This window comes from Corvus brachyrhynchos, unplaced genomic scaffold (assembly GCF_000691975.1).
Source record: "Corvus brachyrhynchos isolate BGI_N302 unplaced genomic scaffold, ASM69197v1 scaffold309, whole genome shotgun sequence".
Lineage (NCBI taxonomy): Eukaryota > Metazoa > Chordata > Aves > Passeriformes > Corvidae > Corvus > Corvus brachyrhynchos.
This window is the reverse complement of record NW_008240227.1, coordinates 956,465-970,875: the sequence shown is the minus strand read 5'-3', so window position 1 is coordinate 970,875 and position 14,411 is coordinate 956,465. Positions and strand designations below refer to the sequence as shown.

General features: G+C 41.9%; 1 protein-coding gene across 3 annotated transcripts in view; it reads right to left on the bottom strand.

Moving 5' to 3' along the window:
- The window catches only part of PEAK1 (pseudopodium enriched atypical kinase 1), a 108,046-nt gene that overhangs the window by 62,712 nt on the left and 30,923 nt on the right, over positions 1-14,411 (bottom strand). For all 3 annotated transcript variants that reach the window (XM_017745154.1, XM_017745157.1, XM_017745155.1), the window contains exon 2: positions 6-111. The gene's annotated coding sequence lies outside the window, so the exon portion shown is untranslated. The remainder of the gene's footprint in view (positions 1-5; positions 112-14,411) is intronic.

Here is a 14,411-nt window from a genome sequence, read left to right as displayed (position 1 = left end):
TGGCTGGCTTGGCTTCACCCCCTGCTGAAAATTTCAAAACTTCCCACTTCTCCAGACAAATTCTCTTCACCCCCTTCTCTTCATGACTGCCGGTCAGGGCAGCAACATTTTCTGTGAAAGACAGACAAGAAGGTTATTTCAAATCGAATTTATTGTAAATTTTCCTTCTTGAGTGACCTTCTGATCTCTTAAATGCTATGAGAGCTGTGCAAAAAGACACCTGAATTCTCTTCAGAATTCTGTCTGCATAGCTGGCACCCCAGACTTTTGTCCTCGTCCTCAACATTCCCATTTCTTTTCCATTCCCCAGGAGGACACTGCTGCAGCCTTCCTTTAGTTTTATCTGCCCAACAGCCAAGCTGCAGCTTTGCAATGATAATGGGCTGGAGGCACAGGCTGAGGAACAGCCTGTAGAACCAACTGGAAGAATTAAGGACTTTTCCTAGGAAAAGGAGCAGAGCTCTTTAGAGTTATTCAAGGAGACAGCACTGTCCAGTTCTTCTGGGGTTTTGCTTGTGGGGTTGTTTTTTTCCCTCCTCTGGTATTCTGCTTCTTGGGACTTCAAGTGTGAACACATTTGTGGGTGACAAAGTTGGCAGAAAGAAAGCAAACACAAATTATTTGTATAACGGAAGCCACAAATAACAAGGAGCAAAGCACTTAAACTTCTGTGCAAAGCAAACACAGCCTGGTGAGGGCACAGACTGAGCAGCACAACCAAAACGCCTTGACAATGATAATCACCACAAAAGGACTTTTTAGGACATTTGAAAGGAAGATACTGAAATAGCCCTGCAGATGAGTAGCAACAAGTGAGATGAATAAGAACCATCCTAACAGAAAACACACATCATGTGCTTGGAAACGGACTGAATGAGAAGGGTGAATACCCTAGAAATGAAGGCAGGGAAGGGAATAGCCACTAAATTAGACTTCAACTTGTGGCTCATTGTCTAAATGGAAATATTAGAGATGAGTCAAAAGCTTACTCTGGACAGAGAAGATTGAATCTTCTCCTAACCCAGGTGTTACCAACCAATTTGCTTTTGCAGATGGGATTAGCCAGAAATAGGATGCAGGAGAAGAGAAGGAATGAGAATGGAGCCCTGCAAAGCCTCCAGAAAGAATGTGGAGAGAACACCACAGTCCCTAGCAGTTTTAAAAACCTCACAGAGAAGCAGAATTTTTTTTTGCATATTATCAAGTTCTTTGAAATAAGAGAAATAGCCCTGAAGAAAAGAGAAATCAACCAACACTTCATGGCATGGAATGGCTGCACTGAAAGATTCTTTAAAGTCTCTACATAAGGAGATGTGTTTGTGTAAAATTTTAACCCCTTCCAAAAGTTTGAGGTGGCCCCGGCTCCAACAGCCTGCAGTGCCTGTTCCCAAATTGCGGGCACCTCTGGGCACGTCTCTGTAGGGAACAACAAACCAGGAATACATTGCCAGTGTGTATCTATAGAATAAAATACCAACAGTCACACTCATTTTTTAATTTTAGCTGCATGCAGGCATTTATACTTAGTCCTAAAATTCTGCAGGCTTTGCCCAGCAAAGGGCTCTGCTTGCCATTTGCCTTTGCTTGTGGAGCTGCACTCCAACAGCTCTGGCACAGCTGGAGATAGCAGAGATTCACTGCCACAGCTGTATATAAATCTGGTGTTCCTGTGGCTCGTGAGGACCACTGAGGTGTTTTATAGGTGCCACAGAAAGCATTTTATCTCCAACATCATATTGCACATTAAATGGTAGCTAAGGCAACAGGTGGTACAGAGATTACAGATACAGTTGTCATTGTGCTCACAAGCAGCACAGGGACTTAAAAAACACAATCTACCACTCTAAAAGAAAAGACTCAAAGCACTCCATATTCACTTCTGTTCCAGTGCCCAGTACTACAGATGAATTTAAAACATTTTAAGTTAATTGATAGAGATGATGTGCAATCCTTTTTAGCTGCCGTTCTAAAGAGGCAATTAACATGGATGGAGTAAATGAAGCTGCAGATGAGTCCCTGTCCGTTTTCCCCTTGGCTTTCCGCAGAGGCTCAGGCAGGAGAAGCTCCGGATGAAAAGAGCTGCCCCGTGACTCGGTCCCTCCGCGCTGTCCTCGCAGCACAAAGGGCGAGGAATGCTGAACCAATGAATCACAGGCCACTGCTGCAAACATCCCGAGCCGCAGCAACTGCCAAGGCTGGGAGCAGCTCCCTGTCCTGTCAGTCTGAGCGACAGCCAGGGATAAAGGGGCACCTCTTCACAAGATTAGGAACAGGAAGACTGTTCCAAACCCCACCATCTGAATTATGGTTGCTGACTGTGTAAGGAGGCAAAAACGGAAGCAAACCCACAAGGAAACAAAGCATCATTTGGGAAAGGTTTCTCCTATTCGTGTTGGTTGCAAGTGAACTCTTCCCGAGCTGTAAACAACTGGTGATGCTTTAGCATTCAGTACATGGCCTGATTTTATCATAAAACCCCCTCTTTGCCTTCAGCTGGCTGTTAGATTTGCCAAGCTGGTAGGATTCTGGCAACACTTGTGCTGTTTAATGTCTCAGCATGTTGTATCTTGGACACGAACCCCTGCAAAAATACTTAATTATAAATATTCATGTTCGTTATCCTTTTTGCATGATACAGTAAAGAGAGGGGGAACAGATTTTTTTCCAAATCGACTGAATCAGCAAAGCATGACAACATCACACGGTCAATATCCACGACAAAGCATTCCATTAAACCACGGGATCCCCTTCAGTGGAATTCCACAGGCTCCCCACACACCGCGTGCATGACAGCTTTGCCGAAGAGGCTGCAGGGATCACCTGGCACAGAAAACACTGCACACAGGAATTCCCAGGCCCCCCGGGCAGCGTGAGGACACTGCTCTGGGGTTGTTGCTGAGCTCTGGAGACGCCACTCAGGTGGTGGCATTTTGAGGTGGCATTACCCATTGACCAGGCAGTGGAGAGATGTGCTCTGTTTTCAAAGTAGTAACTTCTTCGCTTCAAAACTGGGCAAAGAAATGCTGCACACAGAATATATCCACTCTTGAAGGAGATAGGGAAAGGGAATGCATCAGTACAGGGAATGCGCAGCCCTTGACAGATACGTTTTTAATACAAATTCATAGAGGTACACAAGAGACTCCAAGAAAGTTTAGAAGTAAAAACTTCTTATACTTTTAAAAATATTAAATACATGATGACTGTTTAAAATAGAACTGATTCATGGGGAGAAAGGAAGTACTTAATGACTTGCTCATGCTTAAGGACTCTTCAATAAAACAAGTAAGTATCTGTTACTCATGTGTTTGAAGGATTTGCTACTCCCGAACTACTGATTTGAAAAGCTTTTGACACAGCAAGATGAAGACACATCCCAAGGGCTGCTGTGTAAGCTGAAAGCCTGTGAGCTCTCAAACACTCTTCCTTTCATTGAAGGAGGGACAGATTAGCAGGATGAAGAAAAAAATAAAGATTTAATTGTTTTGGCTTTGGAAATGAGGTGTCAGTAAGATTTTCTGGCCTGAAGAACCACCAAAGAACCCCAAATTATCATGTCAAGAAGTAGTGATTGAATTTGAGACCATCAGAGACTATCCAGGCCCTCAGCCGCATCTCTCCTACTGCAATTGCCGGCCTAGTATTACAGACCTAATACCACTCAGTAAGAGGAGAAAATTAGCAGAAAAGACAGAAATTACTACTAGTCACCCTTCATCCTTATGAATGAATCATGTACTACAAACTTCAAACACAGGGTTTATCAAGGCTTGGCCAAAATGGACTTTTGGCTATGGGATAGCAGGCAGGAACAATGAAGCAACACAAGCCTCTGCTCCATTTTTACTGCTTTGTGCTCTTAACAAGCACAATTTCTTCTTTCAACATCTACTGAAAACCTTGACTTTTAATGGTATTTCACATTCACAAAAATCCTATGAATATTTGAATGTGGCTTTCCAGAGGAGGGCTCTTGGCACAGCAACACAAGCTCAGGTAGCAGCATGGACACAGGGGTACAGGGAGAAGAAAAAGCTGGCAGTGCAGTAGCAACAGGAAAAACTGAGAGCAGCAATAAACTGTCCCCAATCCCAAACCCTCACATGGCTGTTTATGCGACTGTCTTTCACAAACTAATGCCAAAACTTGCACTGGGATTACAGTTTGCATTTCAACCCATTCTCCCCCACCCCCGTTTGCTGTTTGCCCAGTTTTATTAGAACCATCTGCAAGATCCTCCCCTTCCAGTTTCTTGTGTTGGTTAATCTGGCAGCTGCACTTTCTCATCTATTCAAAAAAATCTTTGTTTCAAAGTTGTTGAGACAGAAGGTCTTTGACAGGCTAAAAATTATCTTGAAAATCAACACAGAAACCACATCATATGCTGCTGTGCTTTACAGATTGAAGGGGAAGAATGGAAGCTGGAGAATATATATGTATTTTTAATGGAAAGATAAATGAGGGTTTTGGGGATCAAGAAAAATTTTACCAATTTTATTTATCTGACAAAAGCCACAATTTACTGAAGTACTGCAAGTTGCCACTGCAGAAGAGTTTCAGGCTCACTGCATTCAGAAATGCAGAGAAGTATTTCCTTACAGCAGCTCTTGGCAAAAGATAAGCAAGGGGAGTGCTAAGGAAAGGAGGAATGTTGGTTAAGTAGTAGAGTTTGTATCATGTTTAAAGAAAGTCATTCAAATATTACAAGTTTTTGAATATAACGTGCTTGCAATCCCCTTTGTTAGCCTGTGCATGGTGCTGCTTAAGTTTCCATCTTTCTCTGTAACCCTCCTGAAAGATCTTGGTTCCCTTCTGTGTACAGATAGCCCTACTGTCACCAAGCTGTCCATCCCCATGGGACAGCTCCTGCTGCAGCACAGGGCAGGGTACATCAGCACTGCTGAAAAATGGCACAAATCCTGGGCCTTTAACTGGTTCCGATATTTTTCTTCTCCAAATTGTTTCTGCAGAAGCGTTCACCTCGTTGCACAAGAATGGACCAACCTTCGCTTTTGGAGATTAACAGAGAATTCTCTTCCAGATTTCTCCAAATGATCTCTTAAAACATTTCTAATAAAGAAAATTCGCTTCAAGTATGAACACAAAATACTTAAGGAACATTACTCCTACTGTCCAGTTTAGATTAGCACCAACAATTTCTTTCTTTCTTATGTTGCTGCTATTTAAAAGGTAACAAATAACTACAGACAACATTGAACTGCCACCAAATAATGTTTGTACATGTGCAAATCTGAAGAATCTGTGACATGAACTGAATGATTTAAAATCTCCCCAGAGTTCCAGCAATGCTGGAAATAACTTTCTCCACATATGCACATGAACTGCCTTCAACTATCAATCACATCCAAGCCCTGCTGTCATCTCCCATGACCTTTCTGATTCTGTTTTATACAACCTCCAGCCCACATCTTCCCTAAGCAAATTCCTAATTCCTTGTTTAACTAAACAAGACCATTTAAAGTTTCTCAAGCACTCTGACAAGACTTCTACAGCTTCTACATTGGGATATGCCATTTTCTTCCCACACTTCCCTTTCAATCCTAATAGACCATTTTAAATAAAAGTATTAAGCAGGATTTCAAAATTGCCATGAACAAATTGGCTTATCTTCTCCCTTGAACTTTATCATATAACACAGACAAATTAAAGTGGTTTTAGTTGCACAGGTTGTAGAAAAAGAGATGCAAATGTAATAATTTGAGTTGACAGATCATGCAAGGCAGACTTTAAAAGTATTTTCAGAAGCACTGGAAACAGCATGATCATAATCTAACTTTATATGCAAATAAAAAATTAAAAACAATGCAGACCTGAAAATATTTAAAGAAAATCCATATATTTCAATGAATTGTATAAAAAAAGTAGATCTGCTCTTGAAAAAGTGTCCTGGAATCTCACAGGAGAATTAATGGAGTAACCACAGAGTTTGTGCATCAGCGATCAACTAGCAGGAGAGATTTTTATTGAAACACTTAACAACACTTTTGCATATACTTCACTCCAGTGACTAGAAATTTTGATAAAAATATTACATCTTGTGAAAGTAAGAAAACTGAACAAAACCGAAGTCTGAGAGAACAAGTTTGAAATTTCTCTTCCCACCCTCCAATGTATTGCAAAAAAAAAAAAAAAAAAAAAAAAAAAAAAAAAAAAAAAAAAAAAAGAAAAAAAAGATGAATAATCTCTTCCAAATCCTCTTTCCCAGTCACTTTTGATCTTTACAGAATATATACATTTATATAAGCCAGAAACAACCACAAAAGCAATTTCAAACCCCCATCTCCATGCATATCCCTATTTCAAGGTATCATGAATATATTAAGCTAAAACTGCAAACAAAGGAATGCTTGGGATCATAAAAAAATATTTACACCCTGCTGTAAATGCTATTTTTCTTGCTCTTGAATGCATGATGTCGATTCCCTGGTTTCCATTCAAAAATAAAGCTGTGAAATGGCAGTGGATTTCCTGCTCCAAGTCCAGGCCTACATCCAAACAAGCCTGACACTAAAACTGTGGCTGCCAGCCTCAAATATTCGCCCCCACAGGAACAAACATTAACAGATATACAACAGAGGTTATCAGAAAATCGTACTGATTTGGGATTAGAGGAAAAAGTGACAGATTGAATGTGTGCATGGCATTCTCCTCATGAAATCTGTTCCTATAAAATGAAGTTCCTGAGAGCAGAGGCTGTTGTGAGCCGCTGAACAGTTTAATGCCATGGACAAAGGCAAATCAAGAGGCCCCAGCATCAGCGGGACTGCAAACTTCTGCACAGCTGCAGTAAGAGCCCCAAGATAAGCTCAACACGAATGCCACCCCTCCTGCCTGGGCACACCACTTACCAAAGGGCAGGGGGTCAATGCAGCCTCTGCAGCCCCTGTAACTTGGGGGGATGCCATGAGGCTGCACCCCTGTCCTGGCATTCACCCACAGCTTGTTCTTTCCTGGGCTAAGGCAGAGGATCCATCTCTTGACCCTCAATTCTGTACTCTCAATTATGAGCAATGACCTCGATGGCTCTGTCAGAACAATCCTGCCATTTCCCTGGCTTGCCAAACACCACCCCTGCTAAAACACAAGTATCTAGCCCAGGAAGCCAACTCAGCTTGAACACAAACCATCGCTGGAGTCCAGAGCCAGCATGTCCCGGGAGAGAGGGCTCACGGCCGCAGGCAGAGTGGGAACAGCATCCCAGACAAAGCTGGAAAATTCCAGAGATGTGTGGCACTGAGCTCTTCCCACAGCTACAGCCAGACAAAGACAACTTACTTCAGCCGGTTTTTTTCTTTAGCTGAATTCTTCTCATCGCTCAAGTCAGAAATGCAATCTTTACTTAAATGTTAAGCCATATACATGGGCCATTAGTCAAAGTTCCTTTTTTTTTTTTTTAATAGTTTTACCAGGTTTGACATTTTGTAATGCCATTATTTTAAGTCTGGTCTGGACTAGAATTCACGTATTAGGAAAATGATTTTCAAAAGACTGTGCTAAAATATCTCCCACATATTGCTATCATTTGTCAAAGTTTTGCTTAAAAGCAGGTATTAAGATAAACGAAATGGATCAAAAATGGAATACTTCCAGGAACATAAATGATGGTTAAATTAAGCTTGTGACAAGAGCCAATCCACACATTTTGACTTCTCAATGAAGTACCATTTGACCTTGCAATGAAAAAGGCACTCATATACTATGTAAATCTAAAGGAAGAAACTACATCAGAAAGCAAACTGAACTGGTTGAAATAGCCAGAAGGCAAAAAAAGGCAACAAGTGGTGAAGGTGAGAGAGAACATCAGAAATCAACCATGAGATCAGTGAAAGGGCCAGAACTGCAGGTCAGTCAACAGAATAAGCAGAGCTTGAAGACAGGTCACAATGTACAGTGCTCTGAATATAAAACCTGACTGACCACTGGCAAATTTAACAAAACCAGGACTATTTGCTGAAAAACCTCCTTAAGGCAAACAGCACTCAGGGTGACAGTAGTGCTCCCTTGCAAAAGCCTGAGGGGATGGGAAAGAGGCTCTGTGATTCCTTCCTAGGCTATTTCTCTTCCTCAAGTACTTAAGGCATTTTCCCTTGTTCTGACTGCAGTTTAAAAATACTGATGGAAAACAACTAGAGCTGTAACAGGGAACTTCAAGCAGCACTTAATATTTCTGAAGTATTAAGATACAGAGTATGCATTTAAATAGCACAAAATTCAGCAAGTGTTCAATGGTTCCAGATTTTTTTCCCCAGTTATCTGAAATTCTCCTGCCTGAGCTGCATACATAGCACTGCACTGCTCAACACCAGCCATTTACCCACTCCACCATAGCATAAGATTGAATGCACCAGGCAAACTACATCATAACCCAGAGCATTTCCATCTTTCAAAACACTGAAGAAAAGGAAGATTATTTCTTTAAACTCTCTCTTACTAGAGACAGGTTGGGTATTAGTGGTTTTGGCAGCTGTATAAAACAGCTGCAACTGGAAACAATCGGTACTAAGCCATCGGAAAGAGGCAAGGACAGAGGATAATACACTGCAAGCATTGCTCCAGTTCTGGCTTGTCATTAGACACATAAGAGAGCTTGCTGCAGCCTCACTTCTACAAGGGCAGAGCATTTGCTTAAAAAAAAACAAAACAAAACAAAACACACAGAAAGACAATAAGACTGAAATTTAGCTTCAAGATCAATGTAAGAGTTATGCACTTGCATTGATAAAGTATTGGTATGGAAAGGGAGACTGAGAGGCTTTAATTCTAAACTCACTTGCCAGAGAAAAATGGTTATTTGAAACCTGCAGTTAAAGAAAAATGAGGCAAAATCAAAAGAGGGTAGTAAAGGACTATTAAAAGAGTAATGCAAATGGTGACACTTGCCAGGTTGGTGCAGATCACAGGGCCAAAGGAACATGGTTCCCTGTGCTAAAGCAACTGTCCAGGGTGCAGTGACCTCAGTGAGTGTTGTACTTCAGTAACAGTTACCAAAGCTACAGAGGAATCTGTTAAATGCTCCTCTGGAAAATGATTTTATATGTTAGTTCAGAATAAAATTCCAAACTGAAAAGGCTGAAGCAGCAAGTTACTTTTTCAAATATTTTACTCCTGAACACAAATTTAAGGACAGAGGAGTCAACTGCCCTGGAAAAGCAGGAGTGCTCCACATCTGTGCAGGATAAATTATAGACTTCATCTGAGAAGGGAGGATTCGATTCAGCTGCTGACATTTGAAACAACAGAGGTAACAAACTGCAGATTAAGCAAAGTTGCCAAATATCAAAGATGTTGAGAAGATCAGAAGGATCATAAATACCCCAAAGAGAGCCCCAGAGAGGACAAAAGTGGTTACAGGATGCCAGCAGCCTGGCAGATGAGCCCCAAATCCAGCGTGTCCATTAGGCTGCCCAGAGCATCAAGGCATGAACAGCACCACTTTCTCCAAACTCGCTCCCATCTCCAGCCATTTGCAGCTTAGAGAGTTCCTGTAAAAGAACTGGGGTCTCTGTACTTCATAGTCTCACATGGAATTTTCCTTCATAAATTTATCCAATTACCTTTTGAACCCATTTACAATCCCGTATCCAAAACATCCTGTGGAAGGACATTCCACAGCTTCTCAGCTTTGTGCCTTTTTTTTGAGCTGCCAGGTTCTTGTCAGAAAAAAAAGAAAACAGATAAGAAACTTGGTTCCTTTATCACCTCTATTTACTTTTTCCTGTGCCATAACGACTTGTGATTTCTTTCACAGGCCCCCCTCAATCTGTCTTGCAGGGGGAAGTGTCCTGTTGTCTGTATTCCTGCCGAGTGGATGCTGCTCCATACCTCCAACTCCCCGCCCTGCATTCCTCTTCTGCATTCTTTTCAAGTGAGACTGTGTGTCATATTCAGAAGCTTTTGAGAAGAGGATGAAAGAATTCTAGAGCAGTGAGAACAAAGAGGCATGTTTGATGGTAGAGAAAATTTATTTAGGGAAAAACCACAGGAAATAAAAGAAGGTTCACTGTGATTCTACACATTTGTAAGGAGAACTGTTCACGCATTATTAAAAGATATGAAATAGGGAACAAACTAAGATTTATAGTGGAAATCACTTATTTTTCTGTGCCTTCATGCTTTACAGAGCTGAAATAATTTCAGTGAGGTCTGTTTCCCCCTCAAATGAGCATCTCACTGCCGTTTGTAACTTCCTACCTCATCTAAAAAGGGGCACCCATGCTAGAGACAGACACTAATGAGCCTCTGTATTCTAATTGTATGGATATATTGAAAGAATAGAAATAAGGGCAGTGAAACAGATTGCAACGAACTGGACAGTGGGTGGTGGTAAAGGAGGCTGAAGAATGATTACCGGTCATTTTACACTTTTAATGTTGTAGGAGTAATACCTGGAACTCAGCTTTTATTTTTCAGTGTTAAAATCCAAATGGGATCTTCATCACTCACTTCCAAAAGTACAAAATATTCCTGAAACTCTGGAGCAGTATTCTGATCCAGTACCCAGGTCAGGCTCCCCTCAGGCGCCACTGAAACACTTTGGAGCTGCTGTTACAGGTAAAGTTGCTTTTCTCACCTTATTACCACTACCTGGCTGGACACTGGATCAGGACAATGGGGGCACAGCAGGAAACAGATCCTGGCAACATTTCTTTACTAAAGGAGTAGTCAGGGAACCCCAGCTGAGGGCAGGTAAGGTCACTGCAAGTACAGTTCCCCTTGGGGAAAACATCTTGTATTAAAAACTGCTTCAAACCACACCCAGTCAGAGCCCTGCTCCTCTCTGGAACTGCTCCGAAGATTTGGTCAGTCCAGACATGGACATTGTTTATTTGCTGCCACAAAAAGTGTTCTATTAAAATTTTTGAGGAACACCCCACTTCTAATCTCTGGTAAGCATCTCGAATACCAAAAACAGTATTATTAAAAAAAAAAGGGCAAAAAGAAAAATCCCACAGGAGTCACACATGAAACATTCCATGTTATTGCATCCCTGGGCTGCACAAGCCCACACAAGAATTTTAGAGAATATTTTTCCAGATCACAAATGTGCTTATAAATGCTGTAAGTAGCATTAAAAATGTTGGCTTCCATTATTTAACAAAAAATCCCTGCAGGTGTCATTCATGAGAATATTTAAATTTTTGTAGCCTGCCACAGCAATCTCAAGTTTTTTGTTGTTAAGTTACACCAAGTGTATTTTAGGTTTTCCTAAGACAGAGAAAAGGGAAAAAAGGTATTCCAGGGCTATTCTATATATGCATATAAGAGCTTTCCTGCTTAGAAATTCACTTTATAATTGAATTTTGGTGGCTGTAAAATTTTTGCCTTCTTCATAAAATCCTTCTAATTTGGCAGAATTATGAAGGTTTGAAGAAAAAACCCAACTTTGTTTATATTTTCAGTACATCATCTTAAGTGTTGATAATATCTAGTATTTACTAAATACATTTCAGGACACTGGAAACTAGGGAAGGGGTATTTGCCCTCGATTATAAGACTGGAAGAAACACAAGGTCTTCCACATAGGAGTGTACTTGCAAATAGGCACATAAACGGGAGAAAGCCCACTGATATTTGCACATCATGTAACACTTCTGATATTTTAAAACTCTTCAGCATATATGACTTCATAGACTTAATGCTACTATGAACAGCTACAGGCAGTGGAAATAAAACGAGTGCTGTGCTGGTTTGCAGAGGGAATTCTTCCCATCTCCCCACTGCCCACTCTGCATAAACCCATCAAAGTCTGATGCTCTGCCATGATTTCCCCACTGTAATCTGCTGCCTATTATTCTCTCAAACCCCATCTGCAGGTCATTTTTCTATCAAATGAGCTGGTTAAAATTCCTTCTCCCTTTTTATTCAAACCTAGGGGAATTTCAAATAGTCCAGCACTAACCGACAGGAATTTATTTTAACCATTATTTAAAATACCAGCAGCTTTGCATTGCTACAGCTTAACAGCTCTGATGGGTTTCATGCAGTCTCCCTTCACTTTATCTCCTCTGACACAGGCATTAGCATCCTGGGAGCCCAAGTACAGCTCAGAGAGACATTGCCTTTATTCCCTTTTAGGCTCAGACCTCTTTCCACACAGAATTTTGAGCATTACACAAACTTTCTATAGACAGAAAAGCATGTACTATGGTGGAAATAGCTCTCTAACAAGTAAAAATATTTAGAAATGTATACTAAGGTAAATCCTCTTTTTCCCTTTATAATTTAAGAGATCTTGAAGTGAATTTTCCTTACGTAACGGGAGCAAACTGATTATTCCCTGATCTTTGAGGAAGGTGATACTTAAGAGTTAAAATTCTGTGTATGCATTTTGAACTGAAGTTTTTTCCTCTAGGAGATACCACTCTGAATGAAAGCATCACACTTGTCAGCACTTTCCTCCATGCCAGAGGGCTGAGAGGGAGCGTGACCTGGATAGGATCGCTTCCTAAAGTGTGTATTTAAAGTAATCTAACAGGGCACTCGGTCCCGTGCAGACTGACTGGTTCCACACAGGCTGCCACGTACACTCAAACCTTGCAGTCAAAAAGAAGCCGTTTAGTATATTTTTGCTGACTACAGTTTGAGAACCTCTTGTAGGAAACCAACAGAGCAGAAGACAATGGAAAAGTGTTGGCTGTGACGGGGCTTACAAATAGTAAGTTTAACATCTCTTATTTTTCTTGTTTGTGTGATGGAAGAGAGGCAGATGAGAGCAGCATGATGGCTACTGCTATCACAACATGCTTCCCTAAAAACCACCTTTGGAGCACTGTGACAAAGCCACCTAACCAAAGCATCAGGTGTCTGCATTTCACTGCTCATTGCATATACTTATTGGTGAGTTTCAGAAGTTACACTTAAACTACAGGTTCATGATTCAGCACAAAAATCAATCACCAAAAACACCCAGTACATGCATCAGGGTCCTCCTCCTTCAGCAAAATGCCCTTAAGCTGTGGGTTTGTAAGCTAAAGGGAAAGTAATTTTTCCTTTTTGAATTCTGAGCTATGCACAAGCTTACGGCTGTGCTGCAGCTTGGTTGTGTAGCTTGTGCTTCTGAGGTAAAAGCCCCGAGCTGATACCCAACACAGAGCAGTAAAGGCGTGAGCAACACACAGCACTAATGCCACAGGCAACGCTCCTTATCTGCATCACCTGTGCCACTAAGAGCGAAGTCACACGAGGCTGTCCTGACAGATGAAAGACAGGATTCACTCCTTTCCCTGCCTCTGCTGTCAGCCATGTCATTCTGCTTCCTCTTCGTGCCCACCCACTCCCTAACACAGCAGGGCACTCTCTGCCCTTGCCAGGTTCTGTTCATGAGTTACTGCATTAAACTGGCTGCAAAGACCTGAGGTGGTGGCACCACCGTGGGTGGGGAGGAAGGAGAAGGGCAGCGTGCTCAGCAACTGCCCTAGCAGCAGCAAGTTCTACATTGGATTATGTCCTTACAGAGACCTTGAGGATGCTCTCCCAATTGCTCTACTCTAACTGGATCACTGCTACAAGCCACACCCTGGTACATACACACCAACAACTGCGCAGCTGCAAGTTTGTCTCTAGCGTTATAGAAAAATAAAGGGAAAACCAAGTGGAATACTTGATCCATGAGGAATCCTTGTCTTCCTCATTTGCCCTGACAGACCCAAAGCTGAGTCAGTGGAGCAATGTGCACATGGACATGGGACACAGAAGCTGCTGGTGTGGGTCAGGGGGCTGGTCCTGGTCCACAGGGGCTGCACAAAGGGTACCAGTGACCAACACCTGCAGGTCAAGTACCACCTTTTACCTTGCTCCTCAAAGAGGCTGCAAGCTGCAAACCTGGCTCACAGAAATTGCGTCAAAAACCTCATTACACGGAACTTCAGCAGTCAAGTCATTTGCCTGAGCCTCATCAGCATCACTCGTAGTGATATGCTTTGACTTAATTTATCTTAGTAAGGACCTGACCTGGGCTAAACCAACATAGAGATCTGAAAAAAGAGACCCTGATGGTGTTGTCTCTTTTGCTGTGTGTGTGCCATTTACATATCACTTATTTTTAGGCAAAACCTGAATTGTGGAGGCTGTGGCTCCATTATAACTTTTTCAGCAGTATAAAAAGCTTAAACAAATCCCACCTTTTTTCCCCCAGCTGTTTGTTCCCATGCCAGCCCAACCACCCAAGACCACATGCATTTATGCTGGCAGTTGTTCTTTTTGGCAGGATTTTCCTTCTCCAGCTGAATCACTTCCCTGGTTGGGTTCACCAGCATGTGCTGGCATGGCACAGGAGACAGAACAGAGGGGAAAGGAATGACCAGGAAAGAACAGAAGTCAAGCTTTACTGGGCTGCAGTGCCACCACAGATGCAATCCCAGCTTTGATTTGCTTTCTGTTCTACACATGAG